The sequence below is a fragment of the Cimex lectularius genome, unplaced genomic scaffold, assembly GCF_000648675.2.
Source record: "Cimex lectularius strain Harlan isolate CLEC.00 unplaced genomic scaffold, Clec_2.1 scaffold276, whole genome shotgun sequence".
Classification (NCBI taxonomy): domain Eukaryota; kingdom Metazoa; phylum Arthropoda; class Insecta; order Hemiptera; family Cimicidae; genus Cimex; species Cimex lectularius.
In genome coordinates, this window is record NW_019392850.1 from 145,489 (window position 1) to 172,472 (window position 26,984).

Here is a 26,984-nt window from a genome sequence, read left to right on the forward strand (position 1 = left end):
GTATATATATAAGTTACGCCTGCACAAAACCCTTAGTTCAGCGACATATGATGTTGCGTCTGTACAGATTCGAAGAATGTTTGTAAGCAATAAACCCTTCCCTGTTCACTATTCCTTTTACACTTGTAAAGACAGATTCAGATTAATCATATCCGTGAACAGGAAAGGTTCTTCTCAAATAATAACTTGTGTTTAACTAATAAAGTTCTTTTTAAAAAGACTCTCGTTTAGTCAACACACGTAACTTATATATATATATATATATATATATACACATACATATATACATTAAGCCCCAGCATTTACAGTAATGAATTTCTTTCACACTAATCTAAGTTATAGATATAACTCAGTTAGAGCTAACGAAACGTCCGGTCCAACTACACTACTACTATGCTTACATTACTATTTTACATTAAATCCAATATATTTAGTGGTCTGTTGACCAAATTACTTCTTTCAATTAATTAATCTTTTTATGTAAGGTTTTGGTCGAAATGAAAAAAATTAGTGCACTGAGCGGGATTCGAACCCACGACCTTCGGCTAAATACGCCGCTGCTCTACCGCTTGAGGTATTGTGACTTCGATCCACTTCCCATTTGAACCTACTTTCAAATTCGAAAGGTTGTAGGTTGAGTCCAAACGGTGGAATATGGAAGGTGCCTAATTATGATAGCGTTTCTAACAATAGAGTTTTGGCTTTGTGTTCGGGATGAATGTATAATTAGAAGAGTAGCGGCCCGGACGGGCACCTATTTATACACCATAAACACGGAGAAAGGATGCCGAGAGTCTAAACAAAACCTGACCGAGGTAAATAGCCTATTATACTTTTAAGGCGGCCGCATGCATTGATGTATATGTGTTTAAGGGCCTCCATTTACTCGACGTTTACGCTTTTAACCAAATCCCAACCGACATAAACACTCCACATCTGAGATGATTATGGTCGGCGGTTATGAAAATCACATCCATACTCAGAGTACAATACCATGACTATAGCTGAAACTCGTTTTACCTCAAGTATTTACAACTGTGACGACTGATCGATAAAAATTAATATATTATGCAAGGAGATTGAGGGAAATTTAGTCATAGATTTCTGCCCATCAGTAATTTTCATTCATTCAGTAGTACAAGACTTATCCTAATTTTTTTTTATTTTTACAGTTCATGGTATAAAAGAAACATCGGATCGTTTTGTCGTCAGTAACCCTTAACAGAATATCGATTCTGGGCATGACAGTAGTCAATTCAAAGATAGATATATACATAAGATATTTATTGGCGTGAATGTGTAGTGTAAGAGGCCTGATGGCAGAATATCGAGTACTAAACCACTTTAGATTTAGAGACCGATTGCATTGAGGGCTGAAAGTACTTAAGTTGATGGGTAGAATTATTATGGAGTTTCACAAAATTAGGATGGGCATAGCAAAAAATTGAAATTATTTAGCTGTTGACAGCACCCGGAGCCCTCGGTGGCTAGACTGACATAGGTCTGTCCCGGACTGCCATCAATCGAAGTGGGTGATTCTCGTGGCCTGCTGATAATTTATTGTAAATTACAAAAACTGGTATTGCCTGTGGACTAGAAAAGAATGTATATAAGTGTTAATAGGGATGGATCTACGTAGTGCATGCGTCGGGTGGTGACCTTATTGACCTAAATTGACCTGGCTGTTGACAGCACGGAGCACGACCTCGGTGGCTGGACGGATAAGACCGAGGTCTGACTACAAAGCCCAAGTGGTGGTTCTTGAGGCGTGCTGGTAATTTATTAATTGTAAATTACAAAAGCTGCAAAATAACGGTGGACGGGGATAAGTCATAGACTCAGCTCTGTACATGTGTGTATATTGTGTACATAGGTGTGCAGATCTGAGCATATGTAGATCGGTAATCAGTTTCTTCAGTTGGAAAGGAAAACAAATATTTCATTTTAGCCCTAAAGCTGCACATCGCTACATGACGAATCATTTTAAAGGTAGATTAACTATATTAAAGCTACAGATACATACAATAGAACATGAAATATTCCAGTACCAAAGGCAGCTTAATTTCAGCTAAACAGTCCAAGCATATATAATATAGGATTATATCATCGTACAATAGAATAAAATTGACGTTCACCATAAGTCTGAAAACATAAAATTTGAGAATAAACTAACAGGGAATAAGGCGAAATGCTGAACTTAAATTACAAGTGGAATACGGAACTTTAAGGGCTCGTTGCACCAGCCACAGTTAAAACCGTGTTCACTGGAACGTCGTTCATAATTTGAACCAAGTTCATAGAAGGGAGGGTTGCACTATTAATAAGGGACCACCGTTCAACTGATCCCAGTTCAACCACCAGTTGGTGTACTGGTGTAATCTTTTACGGCTTCAGGTAGTGATAGTGTTCATTCATTTTTCACATTGGTTGTTGTACTACTTTCCGTACATTTTTATACCGTATTTTCGTGTTTTTATTTTTCCTTGTTTTTTCATTCCTCGAATACGTATGAGAAAATTTTTGTTGGCATTTTGAATCTATTAAAGAATCCATCATTGTCACTTTCGGGAAAATGGTCTTGTCGGATCTGAACCCCTTTCCTTTGTACATCTACCAATCTAAATGGAAATCTTCGTCGCCTGTTGTTCACCTATATTTATTTGCAAAAATTCATCCATTAGATTACTCTTGTATCCAAATAAAAGAATAAATAATCCAAGTAAAAAACGTTTGCTAACGAACAGGTTTGTGTTAAGGCAAGTTCTTATGATTTAAGTTTTGTAGTGCAGATTTAGTTCAACTAGTATTTAATTGTTTTTGCTTGTAAAATAGTTTTAAAAAATAAGCCTCGATTGGATTTCAAGTTGATACCGTAACTATTATTTAATATTTAAATTGCCTAATTTATTACTGCAAAATCCAACCGTTTGCCTTTTTCCTGGGATTACCAGACAATCCTATGTAGCGTCTTTGACACAAAAGTTGTACATTTATAATAAATGTAATGAAAATTTTTGCTAAAACTTATAGAATTTTATCATAAATTATTTCCTTTGGAATCAACGACCTATATAATACACAAGGGTGATGGGAAAATGATTTAATCCTATTATCAAGAAATGGAAATTACCGTATCCACTATTGCGAAATTAAGGTCTTTGGGACAAAATTTATGATTTCATGAACCTCCCGGTCTAATGATGGCACGACGGTTAGAACATTGTATAAGAAAGGACATCAAACGTAAATACATTTTTATTGAAACGTGTAAACAAAAACATCAAAAGGTGAATCGTGAGAATACGCTTTTAACAACATACAGGTCATATTATGAAATGGCCTTCGTTCAGCTCTGATCTCCGTTTAACCTACGCTCGAACCAGGATCATCGTTTGACCGCAGTTCAAGACAAATTGATCAAAGTTACGACTTAGCTGTTGGATGCCCAATCCTTAATTATCGTACGTTGCTATATTTTACTAAAACGTCCCTTCCCGGAAAATTAGTTTATTGTATAAAAAATTAATTATTAAGTCGATCTTGCCGTATTTAAAAAATACGCATTAATGTAAAAAAATGCGCTAATTGAATATTATTTTTAAGCCGTTTACGTTTTAGTGGTCAACTGACAATGTTACTTCTTTCAATCAATTATTCTTTCTATGTAAGGTCTTGGTGGAGATAACAAAAAGTCAGTGGCACAGAGGGATTCGAACCCACGACCTTCGACGCCGCTACTCTACCACCTGAGCTATCGTGACTTCGATCCTCTCGGACACCAACTCCCCATCTCAACGGACAACCGTTCGAATTTGCCCTCTTTTTTGCCATTTCAAATGTCGGGTTGGATTTCTCAGCGACTTATGAAGTGGCCACGGGGAGCTACTGTTTCGTGAAATGATACTTTTTTTTTAACGAGGGTTCGTAACAGCAGAGGTATATAAACCCTCGGAGTGCCGGTGTTTTTGAAAAAAAAAAAATATTTTTAAGAATGCGGAGCCGCTAGATTCGAACCCGGGACCTTTACCAGTATTGAGCGCCGTGTCAACGCCTAAACCGTTGCGGCCACCGACGCCCCCGTGAAATTATACTTCTTTTACTTTTTAAATATTGATCCATTTATGTTTTCGTAGTTAATTGACCAAGTTACTTCTTTCAGTTAATTATTCTTTCTATGTAAGGTGTAGGTTGAGATGGAGAGTTTCTGTCCGAGAGGATCGAAGTCACGATAGCTCAAGTGGTAGAGCAGCGGCGTATTTAGCCGAAGGTCGTGGGTTCGAATCCCGCTCGTGACACTGAATTTTTATCTCAACCTTACAAGACCTTACATAGAAAGAATAATTATTTTTAATTACTTTACTTTCATAAATTTTGTTTTAAAATATTCTTTTGTGACATACTATTTGTAAATGTATGAAGTGCAGCTTACTTTTATCGTCCTTTATGCAATCAAATATACCGTTACTATTTTTAATGAAAATTAGGTTGATTCAGACGCGGGTTTTGAAAGGTGACCGTTCTCGATAATCCTGATCAGCTTGTTCTCGCCGACATCAGTGAATAATGCTACACGAACTATATCACCCAATAAAAAAAGTCCACAAAATGAATCACTTCAATAGCCTTCACGGCTGTTATTAATTATAATTAACTTTTAATTAATAAGATGTGATAAAACTGCCGTTGTGATATAATGTAATAGTTACTGTTCCCTTATTAAAACTTTGTTTCCCACTCTGTTGAATTTAAAATAGCGTTCATGTAAATATTTTGAGTGAATTTCATTAGTAATTTGTTTAAAAGTTTTTAATAATGTAGCCCTTTCGTGACTGATTGTAATGCCAGAAGATAAGCCTCAAATTGTTGACGAAGTAAAACCAATGATTAAACATAATACAATATCAAATGTAACGCCAGACATCAAATGAAACAGCGAAACGAAACGGCTTTACAGTTAATCACCAAATTACAATTAATTAATGACATAAATAAAAAGCCATTCTTCGGTTGAAAATATTTTATTTGTGTAAATATAGAATGTAGGGGTACAGTAATTAATGTTTTTTGATCAGGATACGTAAGTTTGAAAAAGTGATTTATACAGCAAATTAAAAGGTTAAAGAATGAAGTTAGAAAATATTATTTTTCCCAAGGCATCACGTGTTCGGCTATAAAGTTAGGTTTCCGTCATGTTTAACCTATTTCGCTGACACTTGTTTAAAAACGAAAGAAAACTGTCACTTTATCATTTAACGTTTGTAATTAAAACCGGTGGTTTTCCTTTTTTCCGCCACTTTAAAAGCCACTAATTCAAGTCGAACGCTGGCTTATCGCGCTCCGAAGGAAACCGGCTACTGTCTACTAGCCAGATCAACGTTTTGAAATTAGTATAAAATACTCGTGGGGAGCACGCGATGCCTCGTTTTCTTGCGCACTGCGTAGGAAAAAGTTAATGGAATAATTAAAAAAATGCTCTTTCTCTAATCGCATTTCGTCAACAGAATTTACTTAGCCAACTTGTCGCTACGCCAAATAAAATTGGCATAAGCTCATCAAACATCACAACTTCTGGTCAACGTTTTTGTATTATTAGGTTATCGTTTTATCACCGAACCAACAAATATTCTCATACTAATAACGTCATAATTAAGTTTATTGTTTTTATATGTTAAGTAGTTGATCGTTACGATTTACTTCCAAATTCACTAGTTTTCGTGGTCCGCTTGAAAATTAATATCATTCAATTAATTAAGGTTTTTAGTTGAGATAAAAAATCAGTGTCACGAGCGGGATTCGAACCCACGACCTTCGGCTAGATACGCCGCTACTCTACCACTTGAGCTATCGTGACTTCGATCCACTCGGACACTAACCTTAATTAATTGAATGATATTAATTGGTCAAGCAGACCACGAAAATAAGCGAATTGAATAAGTTAAAATGAAGTATACTAAAGGTCTCCGAGGCCATTTTCATTTGTCGACGAGAATCAAACAGATTACACAACATTTGAAAAATGGCAAAAAGGAGGGAAAATTCGAAAAGAGGGTTTAAGATGGGAAGTTAGTGTCCGAGAGGATCGAAGTCACGATAGCTCAAGGGGTAGAGTAGCGGCGTATCTAGCCGAAGGTCGTGGGTTCGAATCCCGCTCGTGACACTGACTTTTTTTATCTCAACTAAAAACCTTAATTGATCGAAATATATTAATTGGTCAAGCGCACCACGAAAACTAGTGAATTAAACAAACTCCTCACTAGAACGTCGTGATGGCCTGGGGACGGGGGTTCAGTCTTAAAATTCATGTCGAGGGACGTGATTGTAGATCTCCTTCCACATGATGATGAGCTGTAGGCTCGAAAACTGGATCTTTGAAAACAGCTTACTGTGAGTAGACTGTTTTAAAAAGATTGAACATCACACTCACTCCACCATCTTTTCTATGAAAAAGTAATTTCAACTTTACTAAGATACTAGGGTAGCGTAATATAACTCAATTAAATACGAAACCCATCATAGAAAACCCACAACTACAGATATGATACCAGCGGATTCTTCTCACCCATGGAAGCAAAAAGCTGCTGGTTTCATTTGGATAGACCGTACATTAAAACTCCCATTAACACGCGCTAACTACAAAAAATAATTACAAACTTAATAGTTAGTAAACCTTAGCAAAAAAAACAATGGATATAAAAAATATTTATTGATAGGTTGCTACATAAAATAATAAAAAAGTTAACTATAAAAGAAGCAACAATAGGACCAAACCACCCAACCATAAAACCGTTGAAAACAACTCCACTGTGAGTAGGAAATATCTTTTTAAAAATAAACTATATATAAATAACTAAAATGTTAATATCTCAGGAAAGGGTCATATTAGAAACCTCGTTCAGGTGGCATTCTACTACATTTTATTTAGTGATTCCACACGGCAGTATTGAGATTTAATCCTGTAACACCCTGTATAATACAATTAATTAAGATTTTTGGTTGAGATAAAAAAGTCAATGGCACGAGCGGGATTCAAACCTACGATCATCGGCTTGATACGCCGCTGCTCTACCACTTGAGCTATCGTGACCTTGATCCACTCGGACACTAACTTCCCATCTCAACCCCACGACATGGGAAGTTAGTGTCCGAGTGGATCGAGGTCATGATAGCTCAAGCGGTAGAGCAGCGGCGTATTGAGCCGAAGGTCGAGGGTTCGAATCCCGCTTGTGACACTCACTTTTTTATCTCAACCAAAAATCTTAATTATCGGGTTGTCCGGAAAATAATGCAGGATTTTAAGTTTTCATTTAAAAAAATCTATATAAAATATTCTGTTTACGTTTACAGGATTACTCATTTGTATGAATGTCAACACTTATTAATCCTCTTCCAANAATACCAAAATCCTGCATTATTTTCCGGACAACCCAATAATTGTAATATATTAATTGGTCAAGCGGACCACGAAATTAGTGAATTTAAACCCTGTATAATGTTGTACTGACACTTTTTAGTTCTGAAATCTCGTAAATTTTCCATAGTTCGCTATTATTCATCCATTTATTTATAATTCTTGTAATGTAAACATTATTAAATAGAAAATGCAACACCATACTCTTTCTTTGCTTGTGGCACTTTCTGAACTTAGGTTAAACACCCTTCTAATTGACCCTTAGGCCAAGTTGAATTTTTGGGCCATGGGTGGGAGGTGTACAATTAACCTAGAAACGTTCTTTCTGCCTTTACTTCCCCATGAGGATGTCAATAAATTTGAGGAAACGTAAGCACACTTAAAAATCGTAGTTTTTTTTTTTTTCATTTCCACATCTACCTGACCGATCATCCCAACTTTCAAAAGGCTTCCTTTTTTTTTTAAACTAACCACATTCTGATCACTACCAGACAGGCAACTTTTTCTAAAAATATTTTGTGCACGAATGTTAGGCAATTCAATGCCAAAATCCAGTTTCCAAAAATTAACAAAAATCACAAAGTCAAATAACTTTAGAAAAAAGATGGAAAAGTGACTTTCGAGACTGTTCGAACGATATCTAGCACAACAAATATATGTTTTTTCTTTATTTTCTTTTACTTTATTTTTATTGTTTATAGTTCGTCTAATGTAATTTAATTAAATTTATTTTTTTATTGACTTGTAAATTACACTTCTATATATAAAGCAGCTTTTCTATAGTTCAAAACCGTCCATAATCATCCGAGTTATTTATAAACAGGTTCATATATAAAATTGAGAAGGAATGAAAAGATGATCGTGTTCTAAACATAGCCTAAGGCCTATTAACTGCAACTGGCCCATTAAACTTTAATAGGCACTACTTCAACTTTGTAGTGACTAAAGATCATTTCAGGTAGGTGATAGACACATACAGGGTGTCCTTTTTATATGACCCGGATGAATTTCTCTTGACCCAATGACGCTATCAAAAAAAGACTAGTTTCAAATGTTTATCTTTTTTCAGTAAGGCTCAGTTCAACTTCAAAATTTTAAAAAGAACCCTACACATCCTGAGACATCATTTTAAAGTATTTTTTACGCTGAAAACAATGGTGCAATCGGATATTAAATTGTAAAAAATTAAACAAACCTATGGTAAAAAGTTTGATTTTTTTTTATTTGGTTTGCTACTTATTAATCACACTTCATGTTCGTACTGCTTGCTCCTCTCTCCGAAATGTTGGAAGGGTTTTAGGTTTCTCAATAAATAAAATTAGATATGTTCTCCGGACTTACAATTTTAAGCCCTAACGCTCTCAGGGACTTTGGGGCTCTGATTATGACAGGGAATGCAAGTAACGTTAGACCTTGCACAAATGTCGATTTGGGAGGCTGAAGAAATCGTTCTTCCATACATCCTATGGACTGATGAATCCTAGTTCACCTCTATAGGCACAATAAACCGTTAGGATTTTCGAACGTTTGCAGAGAAAAATCCGAGAATTTCGGACTTTTGCCATCATCAGGGTGGTTCATAACGTTTGCTGTGGACATTTCGGAAATCCGTTAATTAATTGGACCTTATTTCAACGGAAATTTTTTAAATGGTGTTGTTTCTCAATTTTCTGAGGGAGGATTTACCAACACTGATGATGTTCCTCTGCAACACCGACAAACAATGATTCTCCAGCATGATGGATGCCCTGGCCCACGATTCTTTGCTGGTGAGACGTTATTTGGGCTTTGTCTTTATTGATCAATTTAAACAATTTAAAATAAAGGTACAAGGTCGGATTTGAATTTTTGAAATTGAACTGGGCCTGAGATATCCTTTATAATTTTTCTAAAAAGAAAAAAAAAACGGTTAAGATTTGAAATTAGACTAAAAAATATTAATAATATATATAGCCAGGCCATCGAAAAAGGACACCCTGTGTGTGTGTCTCTCTCTCCCCCTCTCTCACTTTCTCNCTCTCTCTCTCTCTCTCTCTCTCTCTCTCTCTCTCTCTCTCTCTCTCTCTCTCTCTCTCTCTCTTCAGTTAAACAATTATATTTAATTGTCTATCGGCTACTTAATAAACAGACGTTATACAGAATGAATTATCGATAATAAACATGTGCTGGGATTATTGTCCTGTTTATGCTTCCCGAAGGAGTGATAATCTGCCATACGTGAATCTTGAATAAATTTCACATTCCTAGCATACTACAAGCGGGGTGATTTTCAGAGGTAAAGAAAGCACAGAAGAAAAAAATATCAACAAAAATACAAAACATATAGATAATCGTGTAGGGCAAAACTCCGTGGACAAAGGGCCGTAGCCAAAGAAAGGGGGGCAGTTTTTCAGACACAGTCTTCTTTTCTACGGAGGAAAAATACGTGACACTCGGAGAACCTTATAACTACGTAAGTCGACTTGAAAAGCCTTTGTTGGTGGAAATGAAAGTAGGCGGGTCTTCTTCGGTTGAACAAGTCAAAGGAAGTAAACCCTCAGGATGAAAAAAGACGTAAATTGATTAGGACGATGTTCAAAATGTAATCTAACAACAATTCCCATTCACAAAGGGCAAACGTTCAAACAATTATAATAAATGTATTTGTTCAACTTGTTGACATATCTGCTCTGACAACACGTGAGACATGATTCCGTAAGAATTTTGTGATTTGAGGTTTTTTAAGCCGATACCTTGATATCATCGTAGTAATTTTTATATACTTTCTGGTAGGTACTTTTCTTTTCTCTTGCATTACTTGTTCTGTCGTGTTAGATAACACGAAATATTTTATCTCTGTATAAGCGAGATGTCTGCTTCTTTTGCCGAAACTGCACATTGCGTTTACAATTGCTAGGGCTTAGTGTGGACATGGCATAATTGACGCCAAAACAATCCATCAAAATAAGCAAACACATTCGCCCTTAAAATAGAGTAGTTTAGTACGGCTCTACATAGGAGAAATGTTCTGATGTCGGAAGCTTCCGAATTACCGTTAGATTTAAGCTAATCTCGGACAGATTGGTTCTGAACATTATGGCAAATGTTTCAGAAATATATATAAAAAAAAAAATATATACTTATTCTATCCGAGAACGTTGGTGTACAAATATTGGGCAAAAAATCTGATCCGCTAATGGTTAAAAGCTTTTTAAAAATAAACCGCTTTTCTCAGTATGTAAAACTTTCGGATGTGTTACCGATGTACCAAACAAAATGTACTGCATTGTTTAAAGAAGTGGAAATATTTAGAGTTGCTGACTTACAGAATGTAGACTTGGATGTATCAAATATATGCTTTAAGAATGTATTTAATTAAAATATGGCCGGGTTACCTTTACGTCTTTCCAGATGGATCAAAAATGGTTACAGGGATTGGTTGTGCCGTGTATGATCCCATTAATATGTACGAATGCCAGATAAAACTATCTAAAAAATGTAGCGTAAACTCTGCCGAATTATACGCAATTTGAAATGTTCTCAGTAATCTTAGCACCTACAAAATGAACGACAAATATTCAATAATAACTGACAGTCTAAGCTCACTTCTTAAATTACAAAATAAAAACACAAAACCGACAATCCCATAATTTTTGAAGTTCTAACCAAAATAAGTTTTCTCAGGCAGAGCGGTAAGTATGTCAAGTTTGCACGAAAATAATGAAGAATGGACCGGCGGGCAAAGGAAGCTGCTGAAAACGGAAAAGAATGCTCGTTTCATTATTCCGAAATCAAAAATCAATTAAATAGGGCTCCAGACAACGATTGACAACTAAGATACAAAAATTCAAACAAAGGACTATTTTACAAAAATATTCAACCTAAAGTTGAGGCAACCAGGTTCAGTAAACTACACGTAACTAAAGAGATGTGCAAAATTATAGCCAGGCTCAGATCAAACTATGCATTATCTGGTTAATATATGCATAAAATAAACAGATCTGCTACAGACGTCTGTATGGAACTCTATTCAATGGAACATTTAATTTAATTAATTAAGAATTTAAGTTGAGATAAAAAAGTCAGTGTCACGAGCGGGATTGGAACCCACGACCTTCGGCTAGATACGCCGCTACTCTACACTTGAACTATCGTGACTTCGATCACTCGGACACTAACTTCCCATCTCAACCCCACCTTTTGACTAAAAACCTTAATTAATTGAATGATGTTAATTGGTCATTAAATGGCATAAGCTCATCAAACATCACAACTTCTGGTCAAAGTTTTTGTATTATTAGGTTATCGTTTTATCACCGAACCAACAAATATTCTCATACTAATAACGTCATAATTAAGTTTATTGTTTTTATATGTTAAGTAGTTGATCGTTACGATTTACTTCCAAATTCACTAGTTTTCGTGGTCCGCTTGAACATTTAATATCATTCAATTAATTAAGAATTCAAGTTGAGATAAAAAAAGTCAGTGTCACGAGCAGGATTCGAACCCACGACCTTCGGCTTGATACGCCGCTACTCTACCACTTGAGCTGTCGTGACTTCGATCCCCCTCCCGGGCACCAACTTCCGATCTCAACCACACCTTTTGAATTTTCCCTCCTTTTTGCCATTTTCCATTTTTTTATCTCAACTTAAAAACTTAATTAATTAAATGATATTAATTGGTCAAGCGGACCACGAAAAATAGTAACTTTAAGGAACATCTAATCTTGATTTGTGCTAGGTATGAGAACGAAAGAAAAAATTATTTACAGTTAAGATAATCCCTTTTGCTTCTATATTAAAGCCAAAGAACCAAAGAAGAAGAAGAGCGAGGTCGTCTCATTTGTAAAATCGAGTAATCTCACGTAAGAAAGCAAATAATAAAACTAATTGACTAGTTTTCGTGGTCCGCTTGACCAATTAATATCTTTAAATAAATTAAGGTTTTTAGTTGAGATTAAAAAAGTCAGTGTTACGAGAGAAAAATGGCAAAAAGAAGAGAAAATTCAAAAGGTGGGGTTGAGATGGAAAGTTGTGTCTAAGTAGATGGATGTCACGATAGGTCAAGTGGTAGAGTAGCGGCGTATCTAACCGAAGGTCGTGGGTTCGAATCCCGCTCGTGACGCTGACTTTTTATTTCAACTAAAAACCTTAATTAATTGCAAAATAAAACTAATATCTAATTTTATTTTTTATTTACATTAATTTTATTTTTTATGCTTTAACACTATGTCATAATTGAGAAAACAAATATTTGTGTGGCAATGAATACCATATTTGAGACATGGCAATAAAAGTCCAATGCAAAAACAAACAAACATGAATGTTTTGTGTGTTTTTCTTGTGATTGTGTAACAACGCATACTCCATTGCCCTACATGAGTATTCAAAAAATAATAATAAAACTGCATAAGGCAGCATTCGGAGGCCAACTTCGGTAGGCCGTATTACCACCATACCGGTGTAGGTGATTCTCAAGGATTTCGTGGACAGACTAATTCCAAAAATTCTGCAATCTTTACCAGTCCGCAAATATAGGATATGTTCGCCAACTAGGAAATATCACTATTATATAAATAACAATTAATATAGATTACAAATGCATATGTGGAAAAAAATTTACTTTAGAGATCTCCGAGATAGTGAAAAAGCATATTCTTTATTTTTCGATGATTTTCATGTCACAGGAGGATTTCGGCTTCTCGCCATATTCAGTGATCGGTCTGTTGATCTAATCAATATAATCGAAAATGACCAAATAAATAGCCGATTTATTTTTAATATTATGAGAAAGCACACGTTTTCATCTTGATGCCTTGTGGTAAGCGTAAGGTAAAAAGACGTGGTTGTAAACTTGTTTAAGTTACAACCGTAACTTGTAAACCAAATTTCACCTACAATTCAAAACTTTATATACTTACAGACAGCCAGTTTCTTTATATTTTGAGTAGCCTACTGACCTGAAACAAAAGTAGGAAAGGGTTAGTGAAACGTTAAAATGCCAGAGTTTTACATCAGAAAAACTAATCTTGAGACATCTATTGGGCGTATCCGTCATAAACGGAGGTTACTCTGGCCCATGGGACTCGGAAAATATATAAACAAGCCGTAAAAGACGGTCGTGCAATTTTATGTAGTAGAAGCATAAAAGGAGTAAACGACCCCCACAGTGTTTCCGCCATGGAATGTATAAAACGGCGGCATTATCTTCCTAACAGTCATAAAACAATATTTTAAAAAACTCAGTGCATTATGCAAATCGTGGGCATAAAGTCAAAATTTGACGGCTTTGCGGCCAGGCCGAATTTCGGCCGAGAGCGTAACAATATTATTTTTGTTGGGCAGGAGTGTCTAAAAAAAAAGTTTCACTTGCACTTTTACGTAAGTTACATATCAAACTAACATTTCATCAGGATATATGAATCATAAAGGACCTATTTGTGAAACATCCGCTTTGGGTGCTTTGGTCGAAATTCGCTTCACCTTGACCCAATTAAACGTTCTTTTCTTGTCTTTTTACTAAATGAAAGAGTATAAAAACATCATTAAGTAAGACCATTTTCAAACCAGAAGAAGTGATGGCTTCGACAGTGGTGCTGTCAAAAGCTTTAGACAGCCACAATTACTTGATTTTTGTGGCGAAGTGTGAAGAGGGATGAGCACGTATTCCGACTTTCTAACTAGATTATCCGACCCTCGTTATCCTCTTCCTTTATTTACATTTACCTGAATAATTTATGTAAAAACGCCCGCCGAGTCCGAGAGAGAACAAGCGAAACTTGTCAAGTAAAGCCTCTTAGCAGAGTTGCCGCTTCGAGTACGTCTGCCATGGCAATGTACACTTTATTACTAGACCTTATAACAGCTAGATTTGGTATTTAAATCGAATATCTACGCTATCCAGGACCACCTTTTAAACATTTTCATCAAAAAGTATTTATTTAACAAAGTTCGATCAATTTTCAATTTCATAAAAATATAGAATTTTAACAATCATGGAATCAGTCACATCAACTTTTTAATCGCCAAAATCGTTATAACTTAAAAATTTGCTTTCAGCAGGGAAGTACCATCGATTAAAGAACATAATAAATCATTAAATCTAAATTGAAGTTAGAAGGAAAAAGGAAAAGAAGAGCGACAAGTCTTACAAGACTTCCCGTGACCCAATTGCGCAGAAATGAAGGCTTGAAGTGCTGTAATTGGATGAGGTTGTGTCTTTTTAAAGGAAAGGTGACTTTTAAGAAAATCTGGAATAATCAAAGGACATTGTCATTGGGCAAGAAAAATGTTAAAATGCCAACCTTGATATTCAAAAATACGCATTGTCAACTCAAATAAAAGAACGTCAACGTGAAAATACGTGATACGATTATTGTAAATAATAAAGTAGACCATTACAGAAAGGTTATTCCTCAGTAGAAGTAAAATTATTTTTCATTGAAGTTCAACAAATTCACTTTGTATTAAAATGTTAAACTACTGAATATTTCGTTTAAATTTACCAAATTTCTTAACTGCTGATTATAGTAAAACATCAATTCAAGTACTTTTTAAATGTCATTTATTGTTTTTCGCCAAAGCGATTGGTTACTTGAATGTATTTTAACAAGCTTTAACCGATTATATATCCAATTAAATTTTTTTAATTTAATAGCCACTTTGTCTTTAAATTGATAGACAGATCATACAAAATTCCAACTATCTCAGGTTTATTTGCGAACAACTTTGTACAAATGATAATACTTTTATTTTTGCGAATCAAATGTGTTAATATTGATGCAATTAATATATTGCAAATGCAATAATAATATATTAAATTATCGTTTTGTTTATTGAACATGAACTTCTGTTTATCTTATCCTTCGTAGAATATTGTGATTAGTTTCGTTGGTTCTGGTCAATTTAATTTCAAAGTAAGTTTATTTCAGTATGTATTTACTTATTTGAAACAGCAGCTTTCATAGTTTGTTATATAATCAGAACTGCTTTGCAATAACTCAAGTTTTCCTTGAAGCTCCAGTTACGCTTATATACATTTCCCTCCATTCACAATGTTTGAAATTCATCACAAATTTTTGATGTTCATTTAGATGGATCTTTGTCTTCATTTCTTCCCCCATTATTTACGATGGTAACCACTTACGGATTGAGAGGTAAAAAATGTAAGCGTTATGGCATTTTCCACTCTTCCCAACTTAATGGACCAAATTTTTCGTTGTTACGCGATTTATGTGTTGTTTCATAAGACAACTCAATACTACGCCAATTTAGGATTTGTTCATAAGTAATTTTCTATTGGATACCATTTTAAAGACTACTTCATACAACTAGAATTTAAAAAAAATATGTCAAACAATAAATAATACAAGTTTCGAAGAGAGTGAGAGAGAGAGAGAGAGAGAGAGAGAGAGAGAGAGAGAGAGAGAGAGAGAGAGAAAGGGGGAGAAGATATATATATATATATTTATATATTATATATATGTTTTTCAGTCTAACTCTTCTTATCTCACTCTCTATCTTTCACCTTTTTCCCTTTATCTTTTTTTTATTTCTTTTTTCTCTGAAAGCACTGTCCATATACGGACGCTGTTTTGCCCTGGACGCCGGTTTAAATGTACAATTTTTCTAGGGGACGCCGAGTTGATAGGGAGATGAATGTGTACATACACACGCACGCACGCACGCACAAACACACACACGCACACGCACACACACACGCACACACACACACACACACACACACACACNTATCGGAATCTGCCAGGATTGACAAATGATTAAAAAATCTGATAAACGTTTACAGCACAGTGAAGAATTATAGTAAGCCGATTGTGCTTATTTTCATGAATGGGAATTTCGTTTTACGCCCCGCATGTGTTTAATCTAAACCGACGGATATCAGATATTGCGAAGAAAAGCTCTTTATATTCGGCTGCCAAATCCAATGTTTGTTTTTTGGCCGTTGCCGTTGCCTTTACTCGAATAAACTGTTCATAACATTCAAAGACCGGGAAAAGCCTAAACAAATTGAGGTTGCGGACGAGAAAGTAATTTAAACCGGCTAATCTGTTTATTTTCAGTTATATTCAATACTTTCAACATCCCCTAGATCCAAATAAAACACTAATTGCTTTCTAAAACTATCTATTTTATGCTATGTAAGTGTACGTAACTCATTCTGAGCACATATTTTTAACTACATTTAATGTCACATTAAACATTTAAATTGCTTATAAATGTATTATCTATCTTTGGACTTAGAAGAGAGTAGTTCTTCGTCCTTCTTCCATACCATCCATGTCCTTCTATATAAGATAATATTATTATGTGAACTTTGCACGTAACTATATAATACAAATTTATTGTTAATTTTTAATAATAAGTTTCAAATGGAATGTTTAGAAAAATTTATTATATTTCAAATTAAAAAAGTCTTTCTTTTTTCCTTCTTCGTTTCCATATTTGTACAGTTATATTATTTTATTAATTTAAAATTATTTGTTTCTTTTACTTGTTTTGAGAGGATAAAGTACATGACCATGATTATATTTTATTAATGCGTACGTATTGCACTGAAAATGACATACAATAAAACTTATTAATAATCAATAATAATAGTGTTTAAGCTGGTAGTTTAGAGAAAATCTACAGTATAAGTAATAGAAAGGGGGCGTCGGTGGCCGCAACGGTTTAGGCGTTGACGCGGCGCTCATCACTAAGGTAAAGGTCCCGGGTTCGAATCCAGCGGTCCCGCATTCTTAAATTTTTTTTTCCAGAAACACCGGCACTCCGAGGGTTGATATAACCTTTGCTATTGCGAATCCTCGTAAAAAAAAGTAATAGAGAGACAAGTTAGAGTTTATGTACATACAGCTAAGCTCATTCCACAGAAATGAATAGTTAAAGTTTTTCAGTAATTTTTGTATTGTACCCACACGATTCAAACACACACTTACGAACGAAAAAAATAAATATTAACAGGTTTCACAACATAACATTTTTATGTCCCAACTGAAAGACAATAACTAAATAGTAAAAAGACTTATCGTATTTCTCAGACACACAATATAGTCTTTACTATAATGAAATGCAAAAAAGTTTTTTTTAGTAAATATTTAACTAATTAAGGTTTTTCGTTGAGATAAAAAAGTCAATGGCACGAGCGGGATTCGAACCACGACCTTTACCAGTGACGAGAGCCGTGTCAACGCCTAAACCATTGCGGCCACCGACGCCCCCGTGAAATGATACGTCTTTTACTTTTTAAATATTGATCCATTTATGTTTTCGTAGTTAATTGACCAAGTTACTTCTTTCAGCTAATTATTCTTTGTATAAAAGGTGTAGGTTGAGATGGAGAGTTTCTGTCCGAGAGGATCGAAGTCACGATAGCTCAAGTGGTAGAGCAGCGGCGTATCAAGCCGAAGATCATGGGTTCGAATCCCGCTCGTGCCATTGTCTTTTTTATCTCAACTAAAAACCTTAATTAATTATAATATATTAATTGGTGAAGCGGACCACGAAATTAGTGAATTTAAATATATAACGGATTAATTTTAAATTTTTGTTTGTTTACTGGATAGTTTTAAAGAAACAGATAAGATATAGCTAAATAAAAAATATTAATGAAAGAAATAAATGAGTAAAACAAGTTTACAATGAAGATTCAATTTCGTACGAACTATTTCTTCCTTTTGCACTGATGACCGCTTGCATTTGACATTATGAGGTTTTGAATGTAGGTTTGTGGAATGTTTTCGTACTCTTCCAATAGCACCACTCTTAATTCATGCAAATTTCTGGCATCACTGCCAACTCGTCCTAAAAGTGTAGGGTTTAAATCGGGACATGCTGGCCTCTCCAAACATTGAATTGAAGGAACATAGAAGGAGCATATAAGGTACAATTTTTTCTGATAACAATTGTTCAATGTATCGCAGGGAACCTTCGATGATCAAGTTTGTGTGACCTTCCATAGAAATGTCTACCCAAATCAAACCACCACCTCCATAGCTTCTCTGGGTTGAAACTGTTACGGGATATCGCTCTCTGTTCTTCTCCAAACACTCTCTGGGCCGTCAGAGGATCTCAAACAAACCCTTGACTCATCCGAAAACATGATTTTAGTCCAATCTTGCTCAAACCGATTAATCTGATTTCTTGCGAAAATAAACGAAGCTGTTCTGTGCCTTATCAGAAGTTTTGGACCAGTGGCAAGGCTTCCCGCATTACTCCAACTTCTGAAAGTCTTCCCCTTACAGTGCGTAAACTGATATTAACATTTTTAACTTATTGAAGTCATGCTGATCTCAAAAGCGGTAAAATTGTCGATCACGGAGTAAATTTGAAACAATAAAACGCTCAACACTCCGAGATGTTGTTGTAACATATTCAATGAAGGATTGTATAAGAGATAATAAAAAATATTAAGGGTGGCCACTTTTTTTGCCCCTCAGTATATACTGACTACATCAAACTTTACTACGGATATAAATTTCAATAACAAATATAGTGTTAAGAAGATGAAAGAGAGTTGGAGAGGATTGAGATGGGAAGTTGTTGTCCGAGTGGATCGAAGTCTCGATGAAAAAGTTAGTGTCACGAGTGGGATTCGAACCCACGACCTTCGGCTAGATACGCCGCTACTCTACCACTTGAGCTATCGTAGATCGCCGAGCTAAGTGGTTAGAGCAGTGGGGTATTGAGCCGAAGGTCGTGGGTTCGAATCCCACTCGTGACACTAACTTTTTCATCTCAACCAATACCTTACATAAAGATTAATTAATTTAAAAAAGTGATTTGGTCAATCGGACGGTCAATCAAGTGTTAAAAAAAGATTAAAACTTTTATCTATTTCAAATAATATAAAGGCTCCATTTTTTCAGTTTGTTAAAAAACTACAAAAATTTTCAATAATTGATTGTCTATTATAAAAGAATGTTGCTTACTCAGTCTTAATAAAATTGACATTAATACAATAATTNTAAGGGAGAACTAGATGAACGAAAACGATAACAGTATACTTTCACTGTTATCAACAGCAATATTATATCATAAATGTTTTATAAGAAATTTTATGGCTTCCAGACTTGATTGTGTAAACTTTGTACGGGGGAATCAGTACGGCTAAAAAATAAAAAAATCGGTGTTAACTAAGCTCGACACGAAGTATGATCGGCAAACTGGTAAGCCCGTTCTTAAGTTACTGTTATAGTTTCGGCAAGCCTTGCATGAACGGATGAATAATCCTTTACAAGGAAAGGCTTTCACGACTCGCCCTGAGTTCTTCATAGTTTGCCCCCCCATCGCAATGACAAATCTATCCACTTTCATGCAATATTTTAACAATACCCATTCGAGAAAAAGTGATAGATGACATCAGCGTCAAACGGCCGTAATCGTTCGACAAAATCGTGATATGATTAATTCTGAAGATGGAGGGAAAGGAAGCCTCCAGAAGACTTTCATAAATTGCCGTCAAAATTGCCACAGTGTCCCTCTTACGTCAGGAAACGTGCTCCAGAGACGATTCACCATGACGGAAAAAGGTTATCCTTCTTTATTCTATATTTGCATTAACACATACCTAACCCTTACAGGCCGGAATCAAACTTTCAAGTAATACAAGAAAATTATCCGAGTTGAATCAGAAACGACTTGTTATCGAAGATGTCTACAATCTAATAAAGGAGAAACCTTAATTATACAATTTCGGGTCATATTTGAAAGGAGATTGCAAAAATCTACACGCAATAATTATAAATCAACATCGTCCTCATAGTCATCGTTGACGTAAGCTCTTTGACCTCCTGTCGCTAATGTCGAGTTGCCGCATTAATGTTGTACTTTTAGGAAAGATTCTGCAACAGTATTTTAGTTTTCCGCCCAAGGACGGCGGAATTGTTTTACAACTATTATCTCCTTCCTGTTTATAAATTGGTTTCAGAAAATTAACTTTCCCATTGTCCTCGGCTCCCCGAGATGCACAGATATACTCGTTTACAACAAATGTTTTGTTTTCTAAACTTTGTTTCTAGAGAAATGGGACAAAACTCAAGATACAATGACTGGGTTGGAATGTTACGTACAATCAACAGACAATTCAACAGTAGGCAGGAACATTTATACCAATACAAACGTTATTTAAAGAAAAATAAAATAAATAATTTGTTTATTAAGCTTTTATATCAATGATTAGTGACCGTTAGTGATGATTATTCGGAAACTGTGAGGTGTGGTCTGGTCGGATGTAGGTTTCAGAAAAACATTTTCTTTATCCTGCCAACGTTTCGATCTTTATTGAGATCATCTTCAGAGCCTGGTATTTACATTGTTTAAATTTAACAAATACATGTAGGATGTGGAAAAAAGTGAATTTATACAATTAAAAAAAAAAATTATATTCAATCAATTTTATATTAATGTTGTCATAACTTAACTGAAGTAGTCTGATGTTCTATCTAGATACACTGACAGGCAAAAAATTCCACCCACTTGTTGTATAAATTGATTTGTATATATTTTTACATATTAATAAAAGTTTCACGTTTTTAACGTTAATAATTGAGTATTTGTACAAGAAAGTAAACAAGTAAATTGCTCAAGAATTTTTTTTTTACATTTTTAACGTTTAATAATTGAGTCTGTATAAAAAAGTAAAAAAAGTAATTTCTAAAGAAAAATAAAAAATACAGCAGATAAAATTTGATTTAATTATGTTTTAGATTTTTAATTAGCATTTCGATATAGCGTATTTCCTCCTCTTGCCTTGATAGTATCTCGAAGACGCCCCGCCATACTTTCTACCTGTCTGGAAATGTCTTCACGAAGAGCCCTTTCAAGATTTTGGAGTGGATCACGAAGTGTACGTGCTATTATTCGTCTTGTGACGTTATCCCATAAATGTTCGATGGGGTTCAAGTCTGGAGAACGGGCTGGCCAGGCCAAGTCCCTGATGTGATGCTGTTGAAGGTACGCTTGTGCTCTACGACCGACATGTGTACGGGCATTAGAATAAGATTTTCGCTGACTTCATCGAGGATAGGCAAGGCATGATGTTCCAAAATTTCATCCACATAGCGAATGGCCGTCAAAGACCCTCAACAATAAACTACCAAATTTGGACGACTCTCCATTCCAATGCCCACACCATCACTGAGCTAAGTTGAAAAGGTCGGCTCTGGGAAAAATTCCAGGCTTCGTACCTTTCATTTCGCCTTTTCCACACTCTTTCACGCCCGTTTGTAGATCGTAGAGCAAATTTACACTCATCTGTAAAAAGTACAGCAGACCAATCGTCCAAAGACCAAAGGCTGTGTTCTCGAGCAAATGCGAGCCGTGCAACTCCGTGTGTTCTGGTCAATTCTGCTACTCTTGCAGGGCGAAAAGCCATCAGCGAATACTTATTTAATCTTCTTCAAGCAGTGCGTTCAGAAATTTGGACACCTCGAACTTCCTGGAGCTTATAATTCACTTGAACAACAATAAGGTGCCGTTTCGCAAATTTCTCGAAGTCAAGAAGCCGTCATCCTGAGGATCTGTTTCACTAGGGCGTCCAGAACCTCGCATTCTACGGTAGGACCCAGTTTCACCAAAACATCGAACGTTGTCTCGCAGTGTTTAGTAGTGAACTCCGATGGGAATAGCCGCCGGAATGATGGAAAGTCCATCATCAGTAAGTGCCACATCCTCAGCACTAAGTGGCAAGCTCAAGTTTAAAAGTTGAAATTACGAAAACCGAGATGAAAACTAAACAGTATTAGTCAGAATTCAAATTAGACTGAATAAACATTTTAACTTAAGGGCCTGTAATTTATAAACATTTTTTTAAATTATGCACATACATGTAAGATGTGAAAAAATGTGTTTTTCAATTTTTCACATCTTACATGTATTTATATAATTTAACCAATGTTTATAAATTGAACTGACCCTGAAGTTGATCTCAATAAAGATCGAAACGTTGACACGATAAAGAAAATGTTTTTCTAAACCTACGTCATACTAGGCCGCATATACCGATCCCTAAATAATCCATAATAAAAATCTCAAGGATCTTTGTTGTGCTTCTTTTGATAGAGAAGGAATGGACCTCCTTTAAATCTTAATTTATTTGGGCTTGAATGACTATATTTATAATAGTTTTTAATTTACGCTTTTTCACACCCTCTACATTCTTCGGACAAGAAATCTGAACGGTTATACATTTTAATTAAGGAAAGTCCTCCTTTCCTCAAGAGGGGTCGGAGTTTAAGCCCCACCAAAAGTCTGGGGGTTATTTGCGAGCTCGTGAAATGTATGGCCTAAGTTGAGAGAGACATAGGCTTCCCTCCGAAGTCCTGAACTGGGATTACAAGTTTGCAGCAGTCCCATTCAATCAACACCTTCTTTTTCTAAATGACAATTTTATAAGGAAAAAAATTTAGTAGTGGAAAGGTTTAAATATATTGCTATAGCTGGATTCATTGTGGCCATTCTTAGCGCTTTGTTTTTATGCTCTTACTTTGATTTAGATTGTTAGCTTTCTGCGTTTGGTGTCCAAGACGATTATACCATCGTTAGATAATAATTACAGGAATTATGTTTCAACATGATTATTTTCAATTTCTGCTCGTAGCCTAAGATTCGGTCGATTCCCCAGTGACTCCGAGACGAGCGGCCGGAGGCCGGACAAGATTGCTTTTGGCACCCGGTCTCCTCGGCACTTTACGACAATAATCGTTATAACTGCCATCCCTCCGGGATGTAATGGTTATTTTCCCCTTTGAATTCCTTCGTAAAAGCTCCGTGGGCGGGGGAGGGGACCGCCTCCCGGGCCGGCCGTCGACGATTTTCGCCCGATTCCATGCCTAAAGGGGGATTTGCCAGGAGAACTTCATTACGGAAACGCAGGGATCCTTCTTATTGAATTCGAAAGCTTTGTGATGGCTTCAGAGATATTTCGCTCGAAGAGTCGGGACAGACGTAGGAATCTTGAGAGAGTCGTTACGTCGAATAGCTTTCCTAATAGAAAGCAATTGGAGAAACAGTTTCAAAATCGCCCTAGACCTCTTATCATTTCGATAATTGCCTTCAGCCTCTCGATAAAAAGAATAAAAAGCAATATACCAATTATCCACCCTTAATTAATAACAACCAATGTATTACTTTTTCTTTCCTTTCTTTTGTTTTGATTCTCCATATCAGTCATTTAGATATTAAAAAAATATAATTTTTTGTCTATTAATTTGTTGGTTAACATAACAAAAATGATCTGCGAATATGACGTACAATATTTAATTTGGCATGATTTAAAAAGATTAATACACAAAATAATGCTTTATTTGTATATTATAACAAACGTTCTGTAAGCAAGTAGGCTAGAATTTTTTTTTAAAACGAGAGTTCCCAACAGCAGAAGTCATATCAACCCTCAGGGTGCTGGTGTTTTTGAAGAAAAAAAAAACATTGTAAGAATTCACTATTTTTCGTGGTCCGCTTGTCCAATTAATTAAGGTTTTTTTTAAGTTGAGATAAAAAAGTCAATGTCACGAGCGGGATTCGAACCCACGACCTTCGGCTTGATACACCGCTACTCAAAAAGGAGGGAAAATTCAAAAGGTGGGGTTTATATGAAGAGTTGGTGCCCGAGGGGATAGAAGTCACGATAGCTCAAGTGGTAGAGTAGCGGCGTATCAAGCTGAAGGTCGTGGGTTCGAATCCCGCTCGTGACACTGACTTTTTTTATCTCAACTTAAAAAAAACCCTTAATTAATTGGATTTGTAAGTATGTTGGGTTCGAATGCAGGGCCGCTGGATTATTAATTAAACAATAATTTTACACCGGTTTCGGCGAATGTCGGTATCTAAGGATTTTTATAGCTCCACATGGCGGATGTCAGTGGCCGCAACGGTTTAGGTGTTTAGGCGCTAATCACTGACGTAAAGGTCCCGGGTTCGAATCCAGCGGCACTGCATTCATGCGCCGTGTCAACGCCTAAACCATTGCGGCTACCAACGCCGCCGATGCGGCCTTATAAAATCCTTATATACCGACATTCGCGGAAATCAGCGCAAATTAATTTTTTGACTGATAATTTCGACGACCTTATGCGTAACTGACATCCTTCGTGCAAGTTATCACATAATTTTTCTCAAAAGCTCGTGAACCGGTTTTCATGGTTGATAATTCGTTTTGAAGGAAATTGTCATGTGCATTTTATGTAGCAAACATTAAAATAGGAATATTATTTCCATTAAAAAAAAAATGGCAAATGGCATGGCAAATGATTTTGCCAAGGGGTATTTTCTTATAGATATAATTTTTATGTTTTAATGGTACGTACTTCGTTAAAAAGTTACGTTCCTCTTCTTTCAAGTCTTTTTGACGTTAAATCCTTTTACCCGATTTAACTATAGCCGTTTCTATGAGATATTCCGATAACGACTTCTCAAAAATCACAAAATATTAAGGATGAAAAATTCGATAAATTTAAATTTAACAAAAATTCATATTTAGTGATCTCTATAGGTACTAAAACGGAATTTCATATTAGTTTCACGTAAAGAAATATGACCTAGTATACTTCTAAAATATTTGGTTTTTAGAAATATTTTGGTAATTGATGAACGTTGATTGCTTTTCCTAGTTTTATTGCAATCTACTTAAAAAATGCTGTAAAATGATATATCATATAGATGATTTGACCAAACTTAACAGCTAACTAAAAATATTAAAAAACGGAACATTTCAACTTGCAATTTATTTTTTGCGAAACCAGGGCATATTCACAAGAAGTGGCGGTTATCCAATAGTATAAAGTGTAGAACCATTAAAAAAAGTTTAATACAAATCCGTGAGCCATCAAACTGGACATCTCCTTATAACTAACCTAAACTACTCACAAGATTCGATAGCTCAAATGGTATTATCATTAGTATATTAATTTGATTTAAATAAAATATAAAAAAAAGGACCGTTTTTCAATAAAAAGTAATATTTATCATAAAAGCCATTGTGATTCATTTTCCGTGCTATTTGTGGAGTATGACAGCAGTTAATCCTACGACAGTTTTATCATGTTTCCTTGGTCTAACAAGATGTAGGTGAGAATAATAAGCTCTTCCTCACGGTTAAAATATTCTGGGTAAAACTGAGACGATACAGTGTACATTCTTTCTAATAGATCGAAATAATGTTCCAAGTTCTTAGATCAAATGTAAAATGCCGAATAACTCTTAGGAATAAAAAGATGCACAGTGATTCATCGTACTTCTCCTTTGTAGCAAGTAAAAAATCCGGTTGACCAATATCAAGCCATTTTCACGACGGTATTGGCATTTGGCTGTAAACCCACTTTTCACGACAAATATTTTGGCAAAATCTCACAGTACGTTTGACATTTAAAATATTACAGCAAGATTCTACCCTCCCAGCGAACAGCAAGGGGGAAACAGTTTTCTGTTCTTTTTCCCATTTCTCTGTGTCGAGATATCGAATAACCTACCCCACGGCTAGATGACCATTGTCGGTCGCCCACTAATAACTCCTCCTTGCTTTAAAACGGACATATCTCTACTCTTCATTTTTTAAACCAACGCCGGGCGTCCTATTGTCAATGACTCCTTCCGTTTCAATGTGAATAATTTCCTGATGTAAGCTGTTTAAAATCCAATAACATCTTAATTTGAATAGAATTTCGTACAAAGGTACTCACACTTCTTTTTCAACAGAATTAACTGAATCAATTAAATAATTATGAACCCTTGTGAGATTTTATCATGATATCTGCGAACTGATGAACCAATCAGGGTTTGTGTAAGAATTAAGAGTAAAAACATTTGATCACTGGGTTTCTTGAAACTCCATGCATCCACACCGAGACGGACCCAATCGGAAGATAGATCGAAAAGATTGGAGTCGGAGAAGGTATAAATTTTTTAAACAATTCTAAATAGTAGTTTAGAATAGAGTATTAATGTACTGATGTATTGGTAAAAGCGAGAATTAAGGTATTTATTGTTATTATAATACAATGAGTTAAATATAATTATTTTATCTTTCAATTAATTAAGGTTTTTAGTTGAGATAAAAAAGTCTGTGTCACGAGCGGGATTCGAACCCACGACCTTCGGCTAGATACGCCGCTACTCTACCACTTAGCTCGGCGATCTACGATAGCTCAAGTGGTAGAGTAGCGGCGTATCTAGCCGAAGGTCGTGGGTTCGAATCCCGCTCGTGACACTAACTTTTTTATCTCAACTAAAAACCTTAATAAAGTGGAAGACATTAATTGGTCAAGCGGACCACGAAAATTTATGCCAAAATTGTGCCACAAACAAAACCTTATATCGTTGCTAATTTCTTGTGGATCCCTCCAGGAATTGGAAAAACTGAGAGAAATGATTTTTAAATTGAACTTGTGGTCAAATGATAATAGCTATGATTGGAAAAAATCTAACAGTTTATTGAAAAATCGAAAATAAAATTAAGCCGTTTGCCATTAGCATAAATTTGCAAAAACTTACCTAAAATAAAAATATTAAAAGATATTAATTGGTCAAGCGGACCACGCAAACTAATAAATTTAATAATATTTTTTATATTAAAA

The 26,984-nt window shown here is 35.4% G+C and overlaps 1 protein-coding gene across 7 annotated transcripts in view; it reads right to left on the reverse strand.

The window, feature by feature from the left end:
- The window catches only part of LOC106673148, a 472,569-nt gene that overhangs the window by 121,399 nt on the left and 324,186 nt on the right, over positions 1-26,984 (reverse strand). The gene's annotated exons all lie outside the window — the stretch shown is intronic.